We start from the raw sequence: 26968 nt of genomic DNA, 5'->3' as shown, positions 1-26968 counted from the left end.
GGTTGGGGCGGGGCCTGGGGCGGGGCATAATCAGAGTGGGCGGGGCCAAGCCAGGGCCTATCCAGTTGCGGCGGAGTCTCGAGGGGGCGAGGCAGGAGCAAGGGCCGGTGGGGGAGCTAACCCCGCCCGGCCGAGGGGCCCGTGGCACCTGGTGAAGAGCAAATGGCTGTTTCCTCATGTGGAGGACTCTTAAGGAACACGTGAGGGAGGGAAGGCAATGTCTGTGGAAAATCTACCTCACAACCCTGGCGTCCTGCTCCAGCCCCCGGGCGACAGCCCGCTTGCTGTGTTCCCAGGGTCTTTGCAGCCACGTGGGCCGTCTGCGCCTGCGCCTGCGCCCGCGCCCAGGGCTCCGCGGCGGGGCGGGGCCGCTGAGGAAGGGCGTGTCTCCCGCCGGCGCGCGGGGGGCGGGGCCGTGGGGGGGCGGGCGGCGGCGACCCGCGGCCTGACCTGCCCGGGCGCCGGGTCTCGTGACGTCACCTCGCCGTGACGCGCACGCGGTAGGAAAACTGTAAGTTTCTGAGGTTTCCTGCAGTTCCCCGGGCCTGCGGGGCTAGCCCGGCTGCTCGCACCCCCGGAGTCGGTGGTGACCGTGGGTTCTGCTCCTGGGGCGGTCCGGGGAGCCGCTGAACGCGGTGACGGGACAGGTGCCCGCCCGGGCCGGGAGCGCGCCCTCCGCGGCGGGAGGGGCGGGCGTGCGAGCAGGCGAGGCCGCGCCCCGGCAGCACCGCAGCGTCTCCCCTGGGGCCGTGATCGAGGCCGGGGAGGGGGGAGTCCGGGGGGGAGAGGCCCCTTTCTTTCTTCCCCGATGGGGGCACTGGGTTCCCCTCTGCACATACTGAGTCAGGGTTCCTGCGGAGACACCCGCCCCCCCCGCCCGGGCTTCTTCTGGGGTCCCGCGAGCGACCAGGTGGGCTGAGGCGGAGCCACTTGCAGGGATGACCACTTGCTGCCTCAGTGCCCTTTTCCGTACACTGGAGGCGAAGCGGCCTCCGGCCTCCCTCCGAGGCAGCCCCAGGGCCGGGCGCGTCGTGAGAGCACGCGAGGTGACACTAGCATCTGACCGCGCCAGGAGAAAGCGTACGAAGGCAGTGGGCTACTCTGCGAACGTGGGGACCCGCAGCCCTCTGACAGAGGTCTCGTGGGCCGGGGTCCTTGCCGCGGGTCCGCCTCCCGCCTTCCTCCGCCCGCTCTGATCCTGGACCGCCCTCGAGCCCGACGGCCGATCTGAACGTGGTGGACGGGGGCCAAGAAGTCGCTGGAAGCGACGCCAAAGCGCTCTCGGCGATTATGAGGCCCCGCCGTGCGGGTTTGCAGAGAGAACTGTGAGCGCCCCGGCAGAGTCGCGGGGTGCTGCCGTGTCCCTTTGGAACGCCCCGCCGTCGTAGCTGCCTGCCCGCCCGGGCTTGGTGCGCCGCCGACGCGTTAGTGCTGTGCCAGAATCGTTCTCAGATGCAGGGCAAGTGCTTGTCAGGAACTTCGAAGGGCAGAGGACCAGGCACCCCCGATGTATTTATTCAGGAGACTGAGAGATCACGTTTCCGTAGAGTCAGCTCCAGGGCCTAATACTCTTCCATCCTAGTTTGAAGGGCCTTAGACTGGGAACGCCGGGGTTCGAACCTTTGTTCTGCTCGTTACTAGCCTTTGCGTCCAAAGATGAGTCACCCAAACTTGGAACTTGAGCCTTCTCCCTAAAATGGGAGATGATGGTATGCGTACTGTCGCTCTCCTGAGGTTCAGCTGTGGTCATGAAGGTGAAAACGAGAGGCTGGCTCAGTACGGTGTCGTTACTAAGAAATTCACGCCGGTTCCCTAACCTGGGGAAGAGGTGTGTTGTGCTCTCAGAGTCAGGTCCTGGGTCAGAAGCGGAACTAGAGCATCAAATGAGATGACATGTCCAACCTAGTGGAGCTCACGTTCCGGCGGGGCACCGGGCAGCAAAGAGCAAGGACGTGATGTTATTTCAGACGGCGGTAAGTGCGGTGAAGCAAAGGAAGACAAGGCCAAGAGTGGGAGAGCAGGGCAGGTCGTTTCAGAGGGGGTTTGTCTGGGGACACCTCTCAAGGGGGGTGGTAGTTGAATGGATTGACGGGAGAGGAAGAGCCTGAGGTAAGAGCATGTCAGGCAGGAATAATCATAGCAGTGCACCTTGCCTGGAGCTTACTGTGTGTGAGGCCCTCGTCTAAACGCCTAATGAACTTTTTACAGCCTTCTGAGGTCTGTATTACTAGCTCCATTTTTATCGATGGGATTAGGGCCCTTGTAGGCATGGGGCAGTGAAGATGCTCCTCGAAGCGTGACGGAAAGCCACAGGGAGGTTTGCATCACGGGAATAGCGTCTGACTTCAGTGCTCTTGGATGGAGAGTTAGCCGGAGAGTTGTGGAGCGGGGAGTGTTGGGAGTGGGGAGATGGGAGAGTCTTGCTGCCCCCTGGGGAGAGACGGTGGGCGCCTGCACTAGGGAGGTACTGGCGAGGTGATGGTACGTGGGCAAAGTCGTGGAAAGCTTCTGAAGCCAGGAGTGCTGGTGTGGACTTGCTAGTTGGAGGGTGGGGAAAAGGAAGAAGTGATGATTTCTCAGGTTTTAGGCTGGAACAGCTGGATGGATAGTGGCGCTGTTTCCCGAGACGAGAGAAAGGGGTTTGGGAAGAAAACCGTGCGTTCTGTTTTGGACGAGTTTTAGATGCCTGACAGACATAGTAACAGCAGTACTGGCGCTAGGAATAACAGTAAGCACCGTGTAAGCGTGAACTGTGTGCCCGATGGGGTTTTAAGCATGTTTACACATGTTAATTCATTTAATCCTTATATCACAGCTGTGTGTGCCAGGAGCCCTCAGGGTCCCCACTTTACGCGGGAGAAGACAGAGGCACAGAGAGGTTCAAAGTGACCCGCCTGCTGGCACCCAGCTGGGCAGTGATGGAGCTGGGATTCAAACCCCAAGCCGTCTGACTTCCAAGCCCATGCAGTTTATCCCTGTAACGCCCTGCAAGTCGACACGTTGAGTAGGCCCTTGGATGTATGGATGTGGAACTCAGGGGAATGGTCAGGGCTGAAGACACACGTTTGTGTTTCTTAAGAGAAAGCCCTCTTTGGTTCCTCATTAAGCCTTGATTGGCAAGGGGAGAAAGGAACACAGGCAGTTGGCGCTGTGCTAACTGGCCTTTCATTACTTGATTCCGTTCAGGCAGCCAACATCCATCCAGGCTGAGGTTCGTATCTCTTCTACTTCTCTGTCTCTAGTCCCGAATCTGGTGCTTGCCATGGAGTAGATGTTAGGCATGACTTTATATGCAGGATATTGGCTGAGGTTTGGGGAGTTCAGAGATGAATAAAACATAGCTCTCTTTCTGGAGGAGCAGAGTGTGAGGAAGGACCCGTGGGGATAAAACTAGAGTGGACGGAGCGCACGCTAATGAGCTCATCCTGGCCTTCTTGCCGCCCCCGCTCTGCCCCGGACGCTTGAGGGGTGGGGCGGGGCGGGGTCAGAGGAGCAAAAGAAGGCCTGCGCGGTCGCAGGATGGATTCGAGGTTCCCCAAGAGTCCTTTTCAAGAAAAGAATGACTCAGAGCCTTGCCTAGTTTACTATATTTGCAGTAGTTTTATTTGGCAACCGTATAATTTTTCCCAAGTGAAATACAGTTTGATATTTGAATATCATGGTGGAGTGATGAGTTTTTCCAGTTCTGTTACATCAGTGTTGACAGGGCCAGCTGGTAAAATAAGGGAGTTGCCTTAAAATGTTGCAGCTTGCATAATAGAGGGCGATGGAGGGGTTGTGTGAAGTGTTTAGGCAGGTTTCCGCCCGGTTAAGTGAATCAGGCCAAAGTTCCACACATCGGAATGAGTTTGAGTTTCTCTGCGGATCATCCCGTTAACACTGAGCTGTATTTCTTGTCAGAGAAAGAGGATCTGGTGATATTTGTCATGAGTGGAATTGTGTGGAACAATGTGGAAACACAGGAACTTGAACCATACATACAAAACTAGGTATGTTATTTCTGTGGGTTTCTTTCAGGGCATACTATAACCTCCATACATTTATCACAATTTTATTACTTCCTAATGTGAGTATTTCACATGTGAACCATTGCAGATTATATATTGATAAATTTATGCCATTGTAGATTTCATGATTAATTTCAGAGCTTTTCCCCTACAACAGATAACAGTTATATTTTGTTTAGCTTTTTTAGCTTTCAGCGGGAGAGTTGATCTGAATAACCAAGTCCCAGGACTCTAAAACAGGAACCCTCCGCAAGTATAGAAGTGGAGATGTGCTGTCTCATTTTGCAGTTCACAAAATCTTAAATCTGCTATTGTAGCGTCCCTAAATTTAATGGAGTTGAAGTGATTATCACTATTTTTTTTAACCACAATTGCAGTTAGCTTCCTTAAGAACATTAGATATGGTATGAAGTAGAATTGCGTCTTAAGTGGCCTGTTGATGGCTCAGGCTTTGTCACTTTTTAAGTTCAGGCTCTGGGAGAGCAGGTTGACGATTAATTGTGTCAGATAGCTCCCGGCAGAGGGGCAGTGACGGTCAGCCGTCCTGTTTGAAGACAACAGAAGCCACTCTTTCTAACACTGACCAGGTGAAATATAGCATCCTAGATAACTTATCCAAATTGTGTTTAAGATTTATATTTACCTAGGCAAATTTAAAAACTACCATGTTAAGAGTACCAGTGTAAGTACTGATATTATGGAAATTGTTTCTTGTAGAAAACCATGTGTCTAGCCCAGTGATGGAATGTAGTAGGCATTAAATGTAATTCTTAAAATTCTACTTCGTATGGTTTCTTTTATTTTTGCACATTACCTTCAACATATATATTTACAGTAATAGCTGAATACTAATTTGGGTAATTTTACTTAATATTTTAAATGTTTAAATATGTTTAATTTTAATAATTTAAATAGCTATGTAACACTTAATTTTGATTAATTTCATATTTGGTTGCTTAGAAATTAAAACGTCAAGGCTTGTTTTTTTTTTTCTTTTTCAACGTAAACACTAACGAATAAGAATTAGTAAGTCTGGGTGGAGACTAAGCTTTAGTGACAGGTTAACCAAATTGTCACCGCAAAAAAACTCCCAAGAAGAGAATTCTTAGAGAGGATGAGGCAAAAACAGCATGTTGATGGAAGAGATAATTGAACCGTAACTCCCTACCGTACCTGTAATTCTTCTTACGACGTTACTGTCCTACAGACAGCATTCTTTTCTTGAGTTCTTATGTTGCAAAACTGTTAGTTTTTCAGACTGCATTGTAAGCCACCAGTCTATAGGGAGAGAGAGAGAGATGTGAGATAAATACGACTGGAAGGTAGTACTATGGCTGTAGCTCAGTGGATCGCAACTGGGGATGATCTTGTCTCCTCCGCAGCTCACCCTGGGGACATCTGGCAATGCCTGGAGACATCTTTAGGTGTCACAGCTGTGTGGGAGGGGTGCTGCTCTGCGCATCCAGTTGGTGGTGGCCAAGGATGCGCCTACATACCCTACGGTGCACAGAGCAACCCCGACATTGAAACATGATCTGGTTCAAGTGTCAACACTGCTGCTGTTGAGAAACCCTGCAATGTATAGCTTTCTTCTTTTCCTTTTTCTCCCTGATGCTTTAGAAATTGAAGGGGTAGTTTTAAGTGGCAGACACCCGACTCGAACAAAAGATTGTGTTGAACTGCTTTTAGTTCACTGGAGAGCTGAGCCAATTTGGTGCGTTCATTGCGTGGAAAAGAATTCTTGTAGCTAATGGCCGAGTGGCTGCCAACGGGTCTGGTGTGTTGGGTATGTTCTTAGGCGTGAAATGTTTTTCTTAGTAAAGTTAATTTAATTGGAGCATTATATAATCCTGGGTTGTAACAAGTTTGTTAGTATGAATCCTCTTCATTTTTGTGGGTGTGGAATTAATTATCTCCCAGTCAAAACTCCCAGGGTTTCTCTATATTTGAAAAATCCTTTTCACATTAATTGTCATAAATACCCCATGAAATGTGTAGGGTATGCGTTACACCACTGTTTGACAGATGAGGAAACCGACTTAGATCAACTGACTTGTCATGTGTATTATAGCAAGTTAGTGACAAAAGTAAATCTAGGACTCAGAGGTCCGGATGCTTAGGATACTTTTAAAGTTACTAGTTATCATTATCTTTTTTAATCTTTCTGACAGTCCTGTGAAATAATTCCTATTTTATAGACGAGGAAACAGGTTCAGAGATATTAAGTAACTTATTCAAGGTCACCAAACTCATAATGTAGTTTTGACTGTTTCCTCTGAGCTATACTGCCTCTCCATGGATTCTTCTCTAGAAATAAATTTGACAGTTTCTGTATGAATTCACCAAATCTATGCCTAACCTAACTAAGTAGGCCTCTTGGCACTGTAGGTGAGGGAAAATTCTCGTCTACCCTCTTTGGGTCTCTAGCTGGGCCTGAGAATCAAACTGACATAAAACAGATTAACAGGAGAAAAACATACACATTTTATTAAACTTTTACATATGCATGGGAGCCTTCACAAGAGAATGAAGACCTGAAGAAGTGACCAGAGCAGGAAGCTTTTGCACACTTTAGACAAACGATAACTTTGTGAAGAGTTGACAAGACCAAGGGGTGTGGGCCAGGGGCAATGAGTGGTGAGGAGGTAACAGCAAGACAAGGGTTTTACTGTAATAAGGTTTGTTTGTACAGATTTCTCAGCCCCCAGTTCCCCGCCTCTGCTGATAAGAATGTCTTCCTCCTGGTACAGGGAGAGTACCTTTCACATGGGAGTTTTATCTCTTGCTTTCAGGAAGGACAAAGGAGACTCAGAGTGTCTTTCTTGTACCTGCTGTTTCTTAAGTGCCTTTAATTCAAAATAACCAATATGCCAAAATGGCAGATCTTGCGGTGACATTCTGGTTTCCTTTAACGCCTAGTCAGATGTTCATGTTAGCTTGAATCAATTGGTAATTCAGTGTTCGTAATCCTCCTCTGACCTGGACGCGAGTGGAAACTCCACGGAGCTTTGACAAACCGTAAGGTAGCACCGCTTGCCGTTTAGAATTTATTTTTCGAGAACGCTGAATCCACAAGCCGTCCAAAACGTGGCCCTCAGCCGCATCTGAGTGTACTTGGGTCAGGCAGCCCTCTCGCACCATTCACTTTGCCGGTTTGATAGAGGGATTTATATTTGGGATAGGACTCCCATTCATTCTAATTTTCTAATTAGAACCTATATTACTCTCTTCAGCCATCTTTTATGTCAAATTGAGACAGTTTTTCTTACTTTTGTCCATGCTGACCTAAACCTCAAGCTGAGTTGACTTTAGCAACAAACAAAATAACGGTTGGGTTTTATTTGCCTTTCTGAAACATTTAGAGTTCATCTTACTCTAAATGAGTACATACATCATTTTTGTGAGGTGGTAGGAGCTGGTGATGGTCGCTTTATTTTCTAGACTGGAAAATTTAAGAAGAGATGATCAGTTTACCCAAGTAAACCAGTCCCAAAGATAGGATTTAGAATTTAGGTTTTCAGATCTTAAAAAACCAAGCGACACTGTCATTTCTATTAGGTCAGAAAGAGTATCTACTTAAATATTTGCTCAGTTACCATATTCTTTGAAGACTATTTGATGATACTCAATTCTTGATACAAGTTTCAGTAATTGGAAATTTTAGTGTTTCATATGGTACATCCATCGGCTGGGTTTGGACCATTGATAGTGTGAGGTGTGGGTCTGGGATTGAGAGGAGAAGGAAAGGGACCCCTTTGTTAGTGCAGCTGTGTATTGGGCTAGAAGGATTATACTTAGGCTTAAAAGGCAAAGACTCTCAACTTTCCATAAAATTGAATTATTATAACAAATATTTTTCTTAGCTTCATGAAGAAAAATGCTAATAACCAAGTAACCATAATATTTATCGTATTATTGAAGGAAGAGACCACCACTCAAGTGTAGCTAAATCAAAGCTGAATTTCATACTTGCTGAGCAAGGGAGAATTATGCTTGCAGAGTATAGTCCTCAAAACAGGCAGAGATGTACTTAGGTAGGATTTTGAGGAAGCATGGAGTTTTAGGATTTTTTTTTTTCAAAAGTGAGACAATTTAAGGATTGGTTGACTTTAAACTTGGAGTTTAGGGACTGGCCAGCTTTGAGGAGCGAAGGTACTGAAGGGGGGCAGTTCCTGACTGGCTTACTTTCTCAGCTGTGTACTTCAGTGGAGATATTGAGTAGAGTTTAAGGATTGATTGATTGGGGCTTATTTAAAACCGGTTCTGTGTTTACTTGTTCCCAGCTTGGGACAAGAGCCAAGGAATGATCTTTTCCTTTCTTGAAGTTGAAGAATAGGTACTTTAAATTTTCCACGTTTATGTCAAACCTTTGTTAGCAGTGGTGCTAATATAACACTTCTGATTTTGCTTTTCTTCTGAAACTTAAAAGAAAAAAAAAAAGAGTGCAGTGAATATCATTTGTTTCCTACCCAGTAGCCTCAGGATTCTATGATATTTGGGACCCAGGCTGTTTCAAGGATTATTTTTATATGTAGTTAAAAAGGTAATATGTGATTTATGGAAATACTTTAATGCCTTAGACATTACGGTGAAAGCTGTGTGACTTCTGTGTTTACCGTTCTCTCTTGTGGGGATGTGTTGTGTCAGATGCCTGCCACAGTTCGTCCTGATGGAGGCTGAATTATAGATCTAGAAGCTTGCTGTGTTTGCTGTTGTTAGAGGTACCTCCAGACGTGATCACCTTTTGAAAGCAAACTAGCAATTTTCCCTATACCAACATTTTAGAAGGGTTCACGATTATATTGCATGTCTTTTATATAAGGGAGGCTGAGTCACGTTAGTCTCTGTAAATCAGTTTACCACAACTATTATATTAGAGTACCATTCATATAAAGTAGTTTGGTTTAATATTTATTTTGAAATATTTTTATGCTTCGGAATGAAATAAAGAGCTATTTATGACTATTTCTCGGAACTGTGCCAAAATGTTGGTCTTTTTCTAAATTGATCTCTCATAGTAAGAGTTTAGTTTTAAAAATGTTTTCCTCTGGAGATGTTAAAATCAACTCAGAGGGCATTATTTATCCTAGAAGTTCAAGAAGGCAAAATGAGTTGTTGGTGTACTTTGTGTTTTGTATCGAAATTTTATTTAAAATAGCATACATGCTGTATTTACACGAAATAAGCTCATAATATTTAAAAAAGAATGGGTGCTGGGCTTCCCTGGTGGCGCAGTGGTTGAGAGTCCGCCTGCCGATGCAGGCGACGCGGGTTCGTGCCCCGGTCCGGGAAGATCCCACATGCCGCGGAGCGGCTGGGCCCGTGAGCCATGGCCGCTGGGCCTGTGCGTCTGGAGCCTGTGCTCCGCAGCGGGAGAGGCCACAACAGTGAGACGCCCGCGTACGGCAAAAAAAAAAAAAAAAAGGATGGGTGCTGTATACGTTGTGTTTATAGGCTTCTCCTATTCCCTTCCTTTTTTTAAAAAAAAAAATATTTAATTTATTTATTGTTCGGCTGCGTTGGGTCTTTGTTGCTGTGCGTGGGCTTTCTTTAGTTGTGGCGCGCGGAGCGGGGGCTGCTTTTTGTTGAGGTGCGCGGGCCCTAGGCACGCGAGCTCAGTAGTTGTGGCGCGCGGGCCCTAGGCACGCGGGCTCTGTAGTTGTGGCGCGCGGGCCCTAGGCACGCGGGCTCTGTAGTTGTGGCGCGCAGGCTACGTTGCTCCACGACATGTGGGATCTTCCTGGACCAGCGCTTGAACCCGTGTCCCCTGCGTTGGCAGGCGGATTCTTAACCACTGCGCCACCAGGGAAGTCCCCCTATTCCCTTCCTTAACCTACAGCTTTTGTGTCTTACCTCTGCCTTCCAGATGGATATCATCCAGTGCTAAAGCTATAGTTGTGATTTAGATAAAGCATTTTTACGTGAAAGCTCTTTGAAACCGTGAAGCCTGATTCTCGATTTTATTTACAGTCCAAGTTTCTGACCTGCTATGAGAGTTAACCTTAAGAGGTTAATCTTCATCTAGTAGCAAAATTAATGTTATGATGTTCCTTATGAAAGAGCTGTTGATTACGAAATGATACTCAAGCATATTCAATCCTCAACATTTCATTTTTACAAATTTATTCTAAATAGGTACTTAAGTTTTCTAGGAAAAAGTCTGTGATGCCTGACCATGGTGACTGGGATTCTTCCTGTGCTACCTACTGTATGGAATTACGATTTGAAGTGTGGTCTTCTCTGTGCACATGCAGCGAATAGTCGGGCTTTTATAGCCTGGCGGTGTGATGAGAAAGGAATCTTAGGCTGGGTGATCTTCTGTAATAAAATGGAAAAATACAGGGTTATGTGCACTTCAGTAAAAGCCTTGTTTTCTGGACTTTGCTAATATAAAAGATATAAAATGGTATCACGTAGGTTTAATTTGCATTTCTTTGATTACTAGTGAGACTCAGCTCCTCTTCATTCACTTGTTAGCCACATGGATTTCACCTATGCTTGCCAGATTTAGAAGGTAAAAATACAGGACATTATAAAATTTGAATTTCAAATAAACAACAAATAATTTTTTAGTGTAAGTGTATATATACTATGTAGTAGTCAGGCCATGCTTATACTGAATTTTTTTCATTATTTATCTTTAATTCAGACTTAATGGGGCATCCTGTATTTTATCTGACCACTTTGATTTTATTTTCGGTGAATTGTCTGCTTGTCTCTTATCCACTTTTCAATTGCACTTCCTGTCTTTTTATTGTTATTTTTCAAGAGTCCTTGGCATACACTGGATATTAAATCCCTTGGTTCTTTTTAGATGTTGCGAATACGTAGTCCCAGTCTTTTGCCTGTCTGTTAACTTTGTCTAGAACGTCCTTTGTTGAATAACAAGTCCTTAATTTTGAGGAACTTGTTGTTATTACTTGTTAAATTCCATCAAAATTTCCCCATGGCCAGGTAGAGCTGCACTTAAAAACACAAAGTCTCAGCTCCCTTACAGCAACAAAGGTTGATTTCTTAACTCATGACATGTCCGTGGCTCTGTTCCACATCGTCTGTTCCACTAAGCCAAAGGAATAGGCTTTTTGGAGACATTGCTGTTCTGTGGCAGAAGGAAAAGGATGTGGCAGAATCAGGTGCTTGGACGTGGCATGTGTTAGTTCTGTTCATATTTTATTGGCCAAAGCAAATTAAATGGTTGAGCCTGAAATCAGTTAGACGGGAAGAACCGTCTCAGGTCACGTGGCCTGCCTGATATCACTGGGGTGTGGTGGTTTAATCCTCCTGTCATGAGTCAGATGACCTCAAGGTAGCTCACCTTGAATTGAGGGAAAGGTGGGTCTGCAACAGAAGCCAGCAAGTGAAGGAGGAGAAAAGACAAGCTTAGTATCTATGACGGGACTGTCTTTAGTTGTGGTTGCTTTCATGTGGTACTGACTGAAGGCAAACAGACCTGTTGAATTTTTGAGAGGTTTACATTGGCAAAGATGCCACAAGTTTGGCTTGTAAAAGTCTGTGGTGGGTTTGACATTGACACCTAAAGCAACCCTTGACCCCCAAATTGGCACCAGCTGTTTGCCACGTCTTTGGAGCACATAGTTTTCCGTATCCACTTCACATATGGCTAGAAAGGATGATAGAAATTAAAAAAAAAAAAGAATTTTCCAGAGGCAAAGCCAGGCTCCAGCAGACAAACTGATAAAGGAGATCCCTCCTCTTCCCCCCAGAGGACAGGACTGAGTTTAACCAAGGGTCTGGCTTCCTTGGTGGAGGGGGGATTCTTCACCTTTCTTGTCCAGCTGTATCTCATCATTGGTAAGAATGTGTATTTGCCATTCTTTTCTTTTCAGAATGGGAGACTTAACTGCATTCATCTTATTTTCGTTTCGTTGTATTTTGGTTGCTATGGTGGTGGTGGAGAGCAAAAGGTTCCTGGTCTGTTAGTTTGTAGGTCACTGGGCTGGGATGGAGCCACGTCGATATCTGTTGCAGAGATTGTGCGTTGCCCAGAGATCGTAGACTCGGAGTGGAATCCAGTGATTGGATGGGCTCCCCTTTAGGAAGGAGACGACTCTTCCAGAGTCGGGAGAAGGATACCCTCTCACCTCTGATATTTAGCTCGGCCTACAGAGAAATTGTATTTCTTAGGCTCCTTGTAGGCAGATGAGCCCACATGTCTAAGTTTTGGCCAGTGGGTGGGAGTGGAAACGATGAGTGCAACTTCTAAACCACATTTGTATTCAGATCTGCTGTTAGTCCTGTTCTTTTCCCCCACCCACAAGAGCAAGGTGTTGTGAGCCAGCTTCTGTCTTGCAGACCAGGGCAGTGTCCACAGGGGGTTGTGGGACAAGACAGAAGGAACCGCAGTCCCTGGACCTTCCTGAGACCACCTGTCTGCCCCCGAACTGTTACATGGGAGAGAAACCAACTCCTCTTTCATGTGAGCCACTATATTCTTGGTTTTGTCACAGCAGATTGGCCTATATCCTAGTTAGTACAGATGGCAATGAGGTTAGCAGGAAACAAACAGGGAAAGTTAGATTTGAAATTGTTCTTAGTGATTTTTTTGTTCAGTTGAAGTTTTTCACTTAATATAGTCTTTCTATGAAAATTTATTTTTCAAACTGCTTAGCCAAGAGTTTAGAAATAAGCTCTTTTACTGGAACCTCACTCTGACGACGATTATGATATATTCCTTTTTATTTCATATGCGTATGTTTTACATGTTGATATAAAATTTTGTAGCCTGATATTTTCATGTGATACCCATTTTCTCTGCTGCTTTAGAGTTCTTGTACTTGCACAGTTATTGTTACATAACATTCAGCTTTACCATGCTTTAATTAAAGTGCAATTATTGTTGGCTGCTATGGACTGAATTGTGTCCCCCCAGATTCACGTCGAAGCCTTAATCCGTCATGTCACCGTGTTGGAGATCGGGCTTTTAAGGAGGCGATTAAGGTTAAGTGTGATTATGAGGGTGGATCCCGATCCTACTGGTGTCCTCACAAGAAGGGGAAGAGACACCAGAGAGCTTTCTCTGCCATGTGAGAACGCGGTGAGAAGCAGGCTTTCTGGATCCCAGGAAGAGCGCTCTCACCAGGACCCATCCATGCTGGGCTGCCAGCCTCCAGAACTGTGAGGAAATGAAGTTATGCTCTTGAAGCCACCTAGTCAGCAGCCACCTAGTTACAGCAGCCCAAGCTGCCCAAGCCCAAGCCCGGGCTTGTAACTGCTACACCACGTAGAGAGGCTTTTCTCAGATCACACAGTAGATAGCAAAGCAGACTGCCAAGAAGGGTCCAAAAAAGTCAAGCACCAAGAAAGAATAATGTCACTGAAGCCAGGAGACAAGCACTTTAATAATGCCACTGAAGCCAAGAGACAAGCACTAATGTCACTGAAGCCAGGAGACAAGATGTCGATGTTCAGTTGACAGGTTTAATAAATTCGTAGTGGATTTTCAGCTAAGAAGTCACATGTGTTTTGGAGAGAGCAGTTTTGTGTTTGCAGGCAAAATCCAGATCTCAGGGGGTCAAGCAGTGAATTGGGAGTGGGGAAGCAGAACCGTGAAAATAGTGAGTTCAAGCTGTCTTACAAGACACTTGGCTGCGAAGAGAAAAGGGACAAGAGGACAAAGGCAAGAGAGAGACGTAATGTCTGGGGCAGTTGTATTAGTTTTGTTTGTTCATTTGTTTTGTGATGGGAGAATTTGAGCCTTTGCGTGCAGTGGGGCAGAAGCCTGATGAGAAGGGGAAGGGGAAGGTGGGGAAGGGGCAGGTGGACCCGTGACAGGGTAGATCCCTGAGGAGGTGGGCTGCCTCGCGTGCCTTCCAGAGCTCTGGCTGGGGTTCACTTCGGGCAGGAAGAAGGACATCCGCCCTCCGCGCTGCCAGGAAGGAGGTGAGAGCGGGCGTGTGGTTGGTGATCGGAGGGACGGAGGAAACGGAGGGAGTCTCACCTATTGACCTCTCTTGTTCCTGTGGAGGTGATGTCGCTTACCGAGTGGGGGGGAGGGGAGGAAGCGTGAAGAAAGTGATGGAAGCCTGGAATTGTTTCTGTCGGTTGTGAGAGAGGGACTGGATTGAGAGCCCTATAAAAGATGGATGGGCTCCTGGTGGGGGACCGTGTGTTTGCAGAGTCCCGCGTCAGCACGGCTGGGGCTTTTTATAGCAGCGACCTCTGGGTGGCTGCGGTGTGCGAGTGAAGAAGTAGATCCTTAGGCTGGTTGAGGGGAAGGACAGGCCGGCGAGAAAGTTGAGAGTTTAGGCAAAGGAGTGATTGCAAACCTGGGTGATCAGATCCTAGGTCACAGTGGACAAGAAGTAAAGCTGAGCGCGTGGTTGACGGATCAGGTACGAAAGGAGAGGGGTTTGGGGAAAAGCTGGAGGCCTAAACGCATTTCAGATCACGCAGGACTGATTCATTCACTCATTCCATAAATGGTGAACATCTGTCCTCCAGGCACTGTTCTCAGTGGTCTGGCTCCCAAGACCAAAACAGTGATCAAAACAAAGTCCCCGCCCTGGTAGAGCTTCCTCCTAGGCGGGGAGGCAGATGGTAAACAGGGATAATTTCGGACAGTAAGAAAATGTTAAAGAGAAAAATGAAGAAAGGTCAAGGGTCAGAGAGCGATAGCGTGAACAGGAAGAGGCAACCTCGGAGCAGACTCGAGCGTCATCAGGACACAGCAGTGCACGTGGGTCCGGACGCAGCCCGGGCAGAGCCCCGGCCAGGGCTTGGAGCACGAGTGAGAGGAGAGAGGCGTGGTGTGTCCAGGCTGCCCTGAGGAATTAGGGTTTGGTTCAGGTGTCGTGGGAACGACACCCACCAGTCTGAGGAGTGACGGTCTACTTTCTGACGGTTCACGTTGGCTGCTCTGTGGGAGGCTGGTTGGCAACGGAGGCCAGGGATCTGGGGAGCAAGAAGGAGAGACTGGGGCCAGCAAGCGGCATTTTGGAGTTGAAGGTTTGAGCAGTTGAGTGATCCTGGGTGAAGGAGCCCAGGCTGTTCCTTTAAGCAGACGCACCCACTCCACAATAGGCATTCTTTTCAGTGGATAAAGGCCTGACCCTGACCCCTGGCTTATTCCACACCCTTTCCTGTTTTTGACTCTGCTCCCCACCGGCTTCATTATCCATTCTCCCCTTTCTTCCTCACCTCGTCTTTCAAATCTGATGCACATTGTTGTCTGCCTGGCCAAGACTTCCTCTAGTCTTAAGGTTTTCAGACCATTTCGTTGCAGTCTAATTTCAGTCTTCAGAAAGTGTCCGTGGAGGCCCAGTACGTAAGACGGGTGAAGTGCAGTGCTCTGTCCACTTACAGCTCTTCTCTGATCCTCCCGGAGCAACCCCGAGATGCCTCCAGAAAACGCCTAGCCTCCCAGGTCACAGTGTGGAAAAGGCCCCACCTTGAACTGGGATGCTGCTGCTTGCAGCCGGCCGTCCCTGGGGTCACCTCAGGTCATGCTCCCCCAGCTGAGCTGTGCCTCGTTAATCCTTAGGCACCTCTAGCGAAGGGAGTGTGGGAACCTCCAGTTACAAAGTGGCGTGCTGAGGGCACTCAAAACTAGGAGGCAGGCATGTCTTCCCCAGCGTTAGCTTTACTTGCTGGCTGTCATTTAATTTACTAAATTTGCGTGGTAAAGATGGATGAGCAATGAGTTACTGATAAGCCATGAGTTCTGTCTTTCCTTCTCAGCAGATTCGTATATTTACCCTCATTAAGAATGGTAAATTTTTTTTATAACAAAAGAACATAGATGTATTATAGTTTAGAATATAACATTGGTGGGAACTCTTTAAGAGAACAAACACCAGTCTAAGAAATTTTAAGTTTGCCTGGGCCCGTTAGGGCTGGGCCTTCAGTCTTCTGAGGATTATTTGGTCCCTCTGCTCTGTACTAGGAATGCTTTGATAGACAGGGTTAGAACTGCCTTTGTAAGTTAGTGAATTTTTGTTCTGTATTTTTGTTTTTATGTTTAATGGAGCTAGTATAACTTTGTTTTGCTCAGCATGGAGTAGGAACTGGCCAGGATAGAGACTCAGGACCTTCAGGTTTTTCTGATTAAAGGTAAAACTGTGAGTATTTTCCTCTTCTAGTCAAGTTTCATTTTGACAAATGTCATTAAACTAAGCACTGCTGCATTATAAAAAGGATTTACAAGAAGCAAGGGATGGCCTATTAAGGCCAATACTCAAAAACAAGGTCGTCCTAGGCCACAAAGTAAGTTTGGCACTTTGGATTTTTTGAAAAACAGGATATCGCCTACATTAAAATCTGTAGTGTTTCATCTGAGTTGAGGGTGGATCTTTAAGCATTAAGATGAAAAATTTCTTTCTTTGGATTGTTTGCTATTAAGAAATTTTTTTAGGGCTAGGGACTTTGCATAATACTGCCAAGTTATCAGACTAATGAGGGTAAGGATTTGGTTATGTTCAGGAATGCATCCTGAGCTAGGAGTCAAACAGTGCCTGCGACGTAACACTTCATAACTATTTTTTCCAGTGAATGAAGGAACCATCTTTTATATAACTTGGAAATAACATTGTCTGATTATAGATACAAGATAGCATCAGGGTTGAACTGGGGGAGACTTCGTGGAAGTTCTGCTGCAGTGTCATCAATATACATTGATAACAATGTATATTCATAACAATGAATGAATATCAATATTCATTCATCTTTAAATGAATAAAACCAGGAGCACAGCTGTAAGCTTACTTTTGAGTCAACCAGTTGTCAAGTCTGTTTAATGACATGCCAATTCTATCTGTAAAATGGGGATAGCAACACGACATCTGTTTATTTAGTGCAAGTAGCTGTACTAAGATGAGATGAGATACACAGAGTGGGAGAAAATACATAAAAATTATATATCTGATAATGTACTTGTATCCAGAATTTATACAGAACTCTTACAGCTCAGTAGTAAAAAGGACAAATGACTCAAGTAAAAAATGGGCAAATGATCTGAATAGACATTTCTCCAAAGAAGACTTACAAACGCCTGGTAAGCACATGCAACGATGCTCAGCAGCATTCGGCATAGGGGTGTGCAAATCAGAACCACAGAAGGTAGCACGCATAGCCACTACCCGGCTGTAATCAAAGATGGGTAATGACAAGTGTTAGCCAGGATTTGGGGAAGCTGGGACCTTTATACATTGCTGCTGGGAATGTATAAGGGGGCAGCCACTTCGGAAAACAGCTTGGCAGTTCTTTAAAAGGTTAAAAATGTCAAGTTACCATGGGTTACCTAGCAATTCCATTCTTAGGTATATACCCCAAAGAAATTAAAACATACATTTACACAAACACTTGTACGTGAATGTTTATCGCAGCATTATTCCTAATAGTTAAAAAGTAGAGACAGCCCAGATGTCCATCAAGTGATGACTAGATAAACAAAATATAGTATATCCACACAGTGGAATATTATTCAGCAAGAAAAAAGGAATGAAGTGCTGACATATGCTGCAACATGGATGAATCTCAAAACGTTATAATACATTGTATGATTCCATTTATATGAAATGTCCAGAATGGGCCATTCCATAGGGACAGAAGTAGATGAGTAGGCTGGGGGCATTGGAGGCGCGGGGATGGGGAGTGACTCCTGATGGGCAGGGAGCTTCTTTTCAGGATGATGCAAACAGCCTGAAATGGCTTGTGCTGATGGTTGCACAGCTCTGTGAATATACTAAAATCAATGAATAGTGTACTTTAAAAGGGTGAGTTGTATAGTAGGTGAGTTATACCTCAGTAAAGCTGTTAAAAAAAGAATATATGAGGTAATATGTAGGGATATACTTTGAGCTATTTGAGAAGATCCTAGTAATATTATAGTTTGACTGTAAGGCTTTTAAATAGTAGCAGGATGACTTAGATATTTTTCCTTGCTTGCAGGCCTGTGATTTTATGCCATGACTCAACTTTATAACGCTATAACTCAGCAGTATAAAATACTGAAAATGTTGAAACATAAAATGAAAGCTGCTTGGCTTACTATTTTTATTTAATAGGATTTTCTGAATCAGTTAATTAGCAACAAGAAGAATGTGTCATTAACGAGTTAGATTTTAGAATCATAAAATTTTAGAGCTGGAAGAAACTTTAGAAGTCATCTATTTGAGGTTCCCTCATATTATTTTGTAAGTGAGAAAACGGAGTCCTGCAGAGGTTAACTATGATATCTTAGGTCACAGGGTTGAGTAAACTCTAGAACTGAGTCAGTGTTCTTTGGGTTGATTACTATTGGTTTTAGTGCTATTAATAGTATTAGCACTGACAGTATCAATAGCTATTTAAATGCTTCCTATGTACTTGGCATTCTGTTAGGTACTTTATGTGTGTTATCTTGGCTCATCTGCACAGCAGTCTATGGATGATTTGTTTCACCTGTGTATGAGTTTCCTGTTGCTGCTGTTACAAATTAACAAAAACTTCATGCCTTGAAATAGCACAAATTTATTACCTCACAGTTCTGGAGGTCAGAAGCCCAAAATGGGTCTTACTGAGAGCTGTTAGGGCTGCATTCCTTTCTGGAAGCTTCAGTAGAGATGCGTTTTCTTGTCTGTTCCATCTTCTGTAGGCTGCCCACACTTCCTTTGCTCGTGGCCTCCTTCCACTGTCCGCAGTGGCAGATTGAGTCTTTCAGATGCTGTTTCTCTGGTTCTGACTCTTCATCCCTCTTCTCCCATTAAGGACCCATCTCAGTAATCCAGGATACTCTCTTTTTTTTTTTTTTTTTTTGCGGTACGCGGGCCTCTCACCTATGCGGCCTCTCCCGTTCCGCGGCCATGGCTCACGGGACCAGCCGCTCCGCGGCATGTGGGATCTTCCCGGACCGGAGCACGAACCCGCGTCCCCTGCATCGGCAGGCGGACTCTCAACCACTGCGCCCCCAGGATACTCTCATTTTAAGGTCAGTTGATTGGCACTTGCAATCATAATTCCCCCTTGTCATGTAACCTACCATATTCACAGATTTCAGGGATTTGCACGTGGATATCCTTGGGGGAGGGGTCATTATTTTGCCTCCTACAATCTGTTAATGAGAGAGATTGAGGTCCAGAGAGGTTAGCTAAGTTGTCCAGGGTCGCAACGTTAGTAAATGAAAGAGCTCATAGTTTAACCCAGGTCTGTTGTTTAGCATATCTTTCGCAATGATGCGATCTTTTCTACAAATGCCATTTGATTCTTATCTGGAAGAGTGAGTAGGATGGTTGGCAGTATTCAGATGGTAAATAGCTATTTCTTCTTAAAGTAAAATCACATTTACTTTAATAATATCAAGAAATAGGCTATGGGCTTCCCTGGTGGCGCAGTGGTTGAGAGCCCGCCTGCCGATGCAGGGGACACGGGTTCGTGCCCCGGTCGGGGAAGATCCCACATGCCGCGGAGCGGCTGGGCCTGTGAGCCATGGCCGCTGAGCCTGCGTGTCCGGAGCCTGTGCTCCGCAACGGGAGAGGCCACAGCAGTGAGAGGCCCGCGTACCGCAAAAAAAAAAAAAAAAGGCTATATTACTGTGAAGCAATTAAAAGCATGGTAGAGAATTACATTTATTGATGTGGGAAAGTGTTTATGACTCCTTGAGACTTTCAGTTCGTTCCTCCCCCGCATTTCTCTCTATTCATGAGTTCCCCGTGGTCATCAGTTCCTTCCTCATCCAGGCTTCTGCCCCAGTTCCAGTTACTCGCCTGCAGACTCCCCCCACCCCTTTGCACCCCTTTGATCTCCTGCCTGGCGAACACTCAGGGCTGGACGAACCCAACTACCTGCGTGTTGGTTTCACGTTAATGGTACGTACACTCTGCAGCCTCAGAATTGCCGGTAGCCTCCCCAGGTGCCTTTTATCTCACTCCCTACGGCATCCCGCCTCCGGGCTTTCAGGCCTCTCACCCTTCCCGTGTTACCTGGCATCTCAGCAGTCCTCCGCGCAGTTGACCGCAGTTGTCCATTGCTTCATTGCGGGAACCCTCTGCTCTTGGCCTTTGTCACCCCACCCTTTCCTGGCTGCTCCTTTTCAGTCTTCTGTGTCGGCCCCTCCGCTTCTGCCTGACTGCTCGGTGAGGAGCTCCTCAAGGCCTAGTCCTCTTTTTCTCCCCTCGCCCTTTTGATTTTAACTCTGATCTATTTGAGTCAGTCTCCCGTGTTCATGTCTCTCGCCCACGCTCTCTCAGCCTCGGCACTAGTGACGTTGGGGGCTGGATGACAGTTTGCTGCAGGGCTGTCTTGTGCACTGCAGGATGGTCAGCAGCATCTCTGGCCTCTACCCACTAGATGCCAGTAGAACCCCTCTGTCCCCGGTGTGACAACCGCAAGTGTCACCACTCATTGCTGAGTATCTCCTGGGGGGCAAAATCACCCCCAGTGGAGACCCACTTATCAAGCCCGAAGCTCCCTTCTGAGGGTCTAAGGATAACGCCTTTTGTCAGCTCCGTCTGACTGTCTCCTAACAAATTTAACAGAACCAAAGTGGACTCTTGTTCTTTCTCCCGACTCACTGCCCTCCAGCTTTCCTCATTTCAGATCATGCGTGACCTTGCAGGGCACTGGAGGTACTTCGGCTTTTATTCTGAGTGAACTAGGGAGCTGTCAGAGAGTTTGGGGCTAAAAAGTGATAGGCTCTCATTTAGGTCAGGTCTTTGTTGAGAACATACTGTAAGTTGGAGGGTTGAAGCAGGAAGACTAGTTAAGAATACTGCGGTGATCCAGGTGAAAAGGTGGGAGGAGCTTGTACCAGGGTGGTGGTAGAGGAGGTGGTAAGGAATATGGTATCTTTGGTTTACGCCTTAAATATAGGTATCCCTGAGAAGAGGAATGCATGGTGGCATCATGAGATTAACATCCTTGTGTGATTTGTTTATCAAGTATTTTCTAAGATCTTGAAGGAAGCAGGATTTGGTGGATCAGAGTGAGAAGAGAGTAGCCAAAGCCAGGACCCTGTGGGGATGTTACTTGAACGAATGCAGGCCAGGTTGGGTGGTGAAATGAGAGACCCCCATGGGGGGAGGGTAAGCAGGGCATCCAGTACAGCCAGGCCCACCTCACAGTCTTCTCCTGGGCTGGCCCTCCCACTCTAAAACAAGTACCTATGCCAGGGCAGGTAGAACCAATGGAAGTCAGGAGACGTGTCTTCACCAGACCTTGTGAGCAGGTTGTTTGGGCTGTAAGGCTCTCAGCTGAAGTGGGGTGGCAGTTGGCATTTGGGGTGGGAAGGTTGTTGTCATACAGGGTGGCCCTACACGTTGTGGAACACTGCGGATCTCTGGTCCCTCACTGAGAGCAGCGTGTGTGTGCTCCCTCATCGTGACATCTAAACCGTGCCCCTGCCCTCTAAGTTCCACATTCCCATGGGGGTCGGTCACGTTCAACTGCAAACCACCACAGACTAAGCCCTTTGTATTTATTTATTTAAATTTGGTAATTTATTTTCATGAATTTTTCCCATTTTAAAAAAATTGGAGTATAGTTGATTTACAGTGTTGTGTTAGTTTCACGTGTATAGCACAGTGATTCAGTTACATATATATCTATATATATACATATGTATACTTATATATATATCCTTTTTTTAAAGTTTTTTTTATATGGACCCTTTTTAAAGTCTTTATTGAGTTTGTTACAGTATTGCTTCTGTTTTGGTGTTTTGGCTGTGGGGCATGTGGGATCTTAGCTCCCTGACCAGGGATCGAACCTGCACCCCCTGCATTGGAAGGCGAGGTCTTAACCACTGGACCTCCAGGGAACTCCCTATATATCTATTCTTTTTCAGATTCTTTTCCCGTATAGGTTATTACAAAATATCGAGTAGAGTTCCCTGTGCTATGCAGTAGGACTTTGCTGGTTGGTTATCTGTTTTATACAGAGGAGTGTATGTATGTTAATCCCAAACTCCTGATTTACCCCTTCTCTCTGCCGCCCCAGTAACCATACATTTGTTTTCTATGTCTGAGGGTCCATTTCTGTTTTGTAAATAAGTTCATTTGTATCTTTTTTTTTTTAGATTCCACATATAAGCAATATATGATATTTGTCTTTGTCTGACTTCACTCAGTATGACAATCTCTAGGTCCATCCACGTTGCTGCAAATGGCATTATTTCTTCTTTATTATGGTGGAGTAGTATTCCATTGTATATATGTACCGCATCTTCTTTATCCATTCATCTGTCGATGGACATTTAGGTTGCTTCCATGTCTTGGCTATTGTCAGTAGTTCTACAATGAATATTGGGGTGCATGCATCTTTTTGAATTATAGTTTTCTCCAGATATTTGCCCAGGAGTGGGACTGCAGGATCGTTTGGTAGCTCTATTTTTAGTTTTTTAAGGAACCTCCATACTGTTCTCCATCATGGCTGCACCAGTTTACATTCCCACCAGCAGTGTAGGAGGCTCCTTAAGCCCTTTTTTCAATTTGAAAATTGTCTTCCATAACATGAAGTCAAAGGGCTATGGCATGGCAGACCCTTAAAGAAAACCTAGATATTTGATTTCTAGTTTTAGGGGCTTAGAAAGTATAGCAGTGAATATTGCCGCCGGTACTTTAAAATTAACATCCCTTAAATGTTTTCCGTCCCCAGTATGTACCTTAAAATATTCATTCTTAACTCTTCTATAGAGGGTGTGGGTGTCTCAGGGCCATCTCTAAAGATAGTGCACAGGACACCTGTTCCAGCTGCTGCCTTCCCAGCCTTGAAGTGTGAGGGAATTTGAATAAAATAAGCGAGGAGTTGGGATGAAAGCAAATTCCCTGGCTGTATCTTAGGAGAGGGGTGGGAGTAGGATTGGAAGAGGAAGGTTAATGGCTATGTGTGAATGTTTATGCACATCATGTGTTTATCAGGTCTAGCCGCTATCCAGAGTGAGGTATTTTTACAATCACATTTTAGACAAAGTAGTAGGAAATAGAATGTACTACACATCAGGTTTGTGAAAGTTTGATCTCAATTTGGAGCAGTGAAAAACTCAGCAAAGAAAAGATCATCAGTTTGGATATATAAAATTGAAGACTTGTTCACAATGGAAAAGAAATATAACAGACTGGGGAAAATGCTCATATCAAGTGTGACTGAGGGGTAATGTCTGTAATACTGGAGGAGTTCTCTCAAACTTAATGAGGAAAAAACTGTCAAGATTTAGGACATAGGTGGACAGTGAATTTTAGCAGGTAAGGAATACAATTAGTAATAAAAATGGGTAATCAAAGAAGTGCATTTTAAATCAGCCTTGGGTTACCCCTTCTATTCTCTCAGAAGTACTGGCAATTAAGATAATTCCTGATTCCAGCGAGGTTTTAAGGGATTGGGGCCATTTTCTGTTTTCTGTTTCTTGTGCTGTAGCTACCCCCAGCCGCTGCCTTTGTCTCAACATGACGTCTGACTCTTCTGCCTCGTCCATATTGCGTCTTTCACCTCTTCCTCCTGGGCTCTGTCTTCTATCGAGAAGCAGCAACCCGATAGGAGTGGGGCATCCCACCCGACCCCGCGCTGCTGCTGAGCCACCCTCTGAGTTGACTCCGCACCATACTGTGGTCTTGGGTGTATGAGTCAACCCCTGCCACCTGTCTGGGGGGTTCCTGAAGTTAGGGGTGGGCGATTGCGCCTCAGAGCCTGGCCCACAGAAGCTGTTTAACCATGTGGGCTCCCTCAAAATTCATAGCTGTACAGCTGAATGTCTCTTCTGAAATTCTGGCTGACAGCCAACGGTTAGAGGACTGAGTTGGACTAAGAGACCACTGCCGTGTCCCAGACAGGAGGGGGTGGCTTACATCAAGGCAGTGATGGCAGAAATGGGTGGCAAGGAGCATGTTTGGGACAGTTTCCTCTGTAGACTTAATGACAGAGTTGATGTGTAGGGGTAGGGAGAACGAGGAGTTGTAGATCGATGTTTCTTAACTTTTAGTGTGCATATGAATCGCCTGGGGATTTTGTTTAAAGGTAGCTCCTGATTCAGCAGGTCTGGGGTAGGGCCAGAGACTCTGGGTTTCCAGGAGATGAGCCGCACCGTTGGTCCGTGGACCAGTCTTTAAGTAGCAAGGGTGAGATAACTTGAGTTTCAGGCTCCAGTGCCTAGATGATGATGTCTATATCAGAAATGGGAAACACGGGAGAAAAGAAAGGGTGGGGAGGACCTGGGAGATGGAGTGAAGTCCTTGTGGGACATTCAGGTTGAAAATTATAGACAGCTGCACACTTGGATCTTCAACTCAAGAGAAAATCAGGCCTAGAGATACAAATTTGGGAATCAGCACTTCATCAGTTATAGTAAGTAAAAGCCACAAGAATGAATGACATTACCTGCAAGAAAGAGATAAAGGTATTATTAGAAAATATGCTTATTCCTGCTTGTGAGAATTTTAATGTTCCATTTAAGTTACTTTATAAACCAGCAGTGTGGAGGAAATTGGATAGGTGAGCCTCCTGCATGTGAACAGGCTGTAGGTATAAATTCAGAAGTGGAGAAGTCTTCTTTGGAAAACCCCTTGAGTCCTTGGTAATGACCACAGATCAGGTTAAGTATTCCATAGATCAAGTTTAAAAAGCATCGGAGTACCTTCTCTTAGGAAAATTCATTCATACAAACAAATATGTATTAAACATCTTCAAATGCCAGCCACTCCTCTGATCTCTGGGCTTAAGATAACACATAGAATGTATCCCCAGCACGGAAGAGATTATGGGGGAGACTGGCAAAGTGGGTTCCATGCAGTGTGATGCATACTGTGGTGGGGAAGTGTGGCAGGGCCACACGACTCAGTATGGGGACAAGGGACAGCTTTCTTGTGGAAGCAGCATTTAAACCGAGACCGGAAGTCCGAGAGGAGGTGACCTCGAAGAGGACGGGAAGGGCATGACAGTGACGACTTGGAGGGGAGAAGGCTCTGCAGGTTGAAGGAGGGTGGTATGGCTGGACCACAGAGTGTGGGGAGGGAGAGTTGTGAGGGATGAGGCTGGAGAAGGGAACAGAGTCCATGATGAGGCCCTTTCCCCCTGGGACCTGGTGCAGGGTGGAGGGAGAAAACGATGTATTTTCCAAAGGAAGAAGTATTATTCTGCCTGGGGGTAGTTCAAACAATAGTCCTACGCATATGGTTTCATAAGGCTTTCATGGACTGGCCTAGTAATGGAATGACTCATAGTAACATTGTTTCTGTAGGAAAATGTTTGGGGCTTCAAAAACTTACAATTTAACTTCCAAAAAAATTTTTTTTCACCATTTCGGGACTGCTTGGATGGGCATACAACTCTAGTGCTTTTTGTTATTTGTGCTCCAATCATGCTTTCTCTGGTGTTTATCTGTGTGGCTACAGTGTTGATTTTCCACCCTCTGATAGGAATCAAAGGAATCATTCCACAGATGGAGGAACAGGTTTAGAAAATATGTGGAAATAAAAATAGAAATCTTTTTACAAGTTGTTTTGTTTTCAGAGTGTTTGTTCTTTAAAGTTAAGGATTACTCTATAAACTATATTGTGGTGTCGTTTTGTGTACTATGGAAGGATGGAAAATGAAACTGACATGGAAATTGCAAACAGAAAGTAAGCGAGGTTGGTAGGTTTCACTATTGAAGTCAAATGGAATGCTGAAGGTAAACTACATGGATAAAATACCTGTCTTTCAAAAATACTTTAATAACCCTGAGCTTAGCTTACTTAGCACCATCATAATTATCATCATTATCTTCATTACTAGCTATTGTTATCATTAGAAATACTAGATTTTTTTTTTTTAAGCACAAAACAACTGTTAAGGCCAGTCCCTTTATAAAATAGAATTACATGAGCTTCATTTTGTTTAATAAGTGGAACTTTAGGCTGAAACTCCTTCAAATTCCCAGGTCTCCAGTAGGCCAAGTTAATTTCATCCACACCCATCTGGTGAAAATCTTTCTTTCTGTATTAGTTAGAATGCTTTCAGCTGACAAATTAACTGAAGACTCAACTGTGAACAACTTAAATAGTAAGTAAATTTAATGATCTCATATAACTAGAAATCTGGAAGAAAGATGGTTTTATAGTTGGTTCACGTAGCAGCTGACTGCTGTCATTAGGCTCTTGGGATCTTTGTGTCTTTCTGTTCTGCTATCATGCTGAGTTTGCTTTTGTCCTCAAGCTTGTCCCTTCCTGGTCTCAAGATGGCAGGCAGCTTTAGCTCCAAGATCGACATCCTCATATCAAAGCACCTAAGACTGTAAGAAGAGGTGTCTCTTGTCTTGGTTCGGGCTGCTATAACAAAATGCTATATACTGGGTGGCTTCAGCAACAGACATTTTATTTCTCACAGTTCTGGAGTCTGGGAAGTCCAACATCAAGGTGCCTGAAGATTTGATTTTTCAGGAGCTTGCAGACAACTATCTTTTTCCTGTTTCCTCGCACGGCAGGGAGAGAGAGCTCTAGGCTCCTATATTATAAGGACACTAATCCCATTTTGGGGCTCCATGCTCCTAACCTAATCTAACCCTAATAGCCTCCAAAGACCTCACCTCCAGATACCATCACATTGGGGATTAGGGCTTTAACATAGGGTTTTTGGGGGGCACAAATATTCAAGCCATAGCATCTTTCTTATGTCTTTTTTCAGAGAGAAAAAGAAGCAGCCTCCCAGAAGACTTGACTTCACTAGCCAAATTTACACGATATATCCCATTTCTAAACCAGTCAGTGGCAAGGGATATAGAAGTCCAGTGACTGGCTTTGGCTACTCAAGATTCATGGCCCTCCAGCCTCCTCTCAGAGAAGAACAAACTTAGGATTCGGGTATCCAGGACGGAGAGTGGACTGGTGAGGCTAGCCACTCGTGTCCACCACCCCTTCCAAGGCCAGCTCCTCTGCCTGGGCTCTGAATCCGTTTTTGCACTTGGAGGACTTTATTCTGTTCATCATTTTTTCTCATCTTTATGTTTAGTCTGTCTCCTCTTTCTCTTCAAGCTTATTGAAAGAAGGGTCTGTGCGTGCTGT

At 45.4% G+C, this 26968-nt stretch overlaps 1 protein-coding gene across 9 annotated transcripts in view; it reads left to right on the top strand.

Annotated features, from left to right (window-relative positions):
* Window positions 1–406: 406 nt before the first annotated feature.
* ZNF438 (zinc finger protein 438) overlaps window positions 407–26968 on the top strand; it is a 197513-nt gene continuing 170951 nt past the window's right edge. For 5 of the 9 annotated variants that reach the window (XR_016391846.1, XR_016391843.1, XR_016391842.1 and 2 more), the window contains exon 1: window positions 407–511. The gene's annotated coding sequence lies outside the window, so the exon portion shown is untranslated. Of the gene's footprint in view, window positions 512–536; window positions 26792–26968 lie in introns of those variants that run through there. The other 4 variants (XR_016391848.1, XR_016391845.1, XR_016391844.1 and 1 more) reach the window with 3 other exon arrangements.

This window comes from Delphinapterus leucas, chromosome 2 (genome assembly GCF_059928025.1).
Source record: "Delphinapterus leucas isolate spDelLeu-1000000601 "Yukka" chromosome 2, BTC_Dleu_Yukka2, whole genome shotgun sequence".
Lineage (NCBI taxonomy): Eukaryota > Metazoa > Chordata > Mammalia > Artiodactyla > Monodontidae > Delphinapterus > Delphinapterus leucas.
This window is presented reverse-complemented; position numbering and strand designations above follow the sequence as displayed.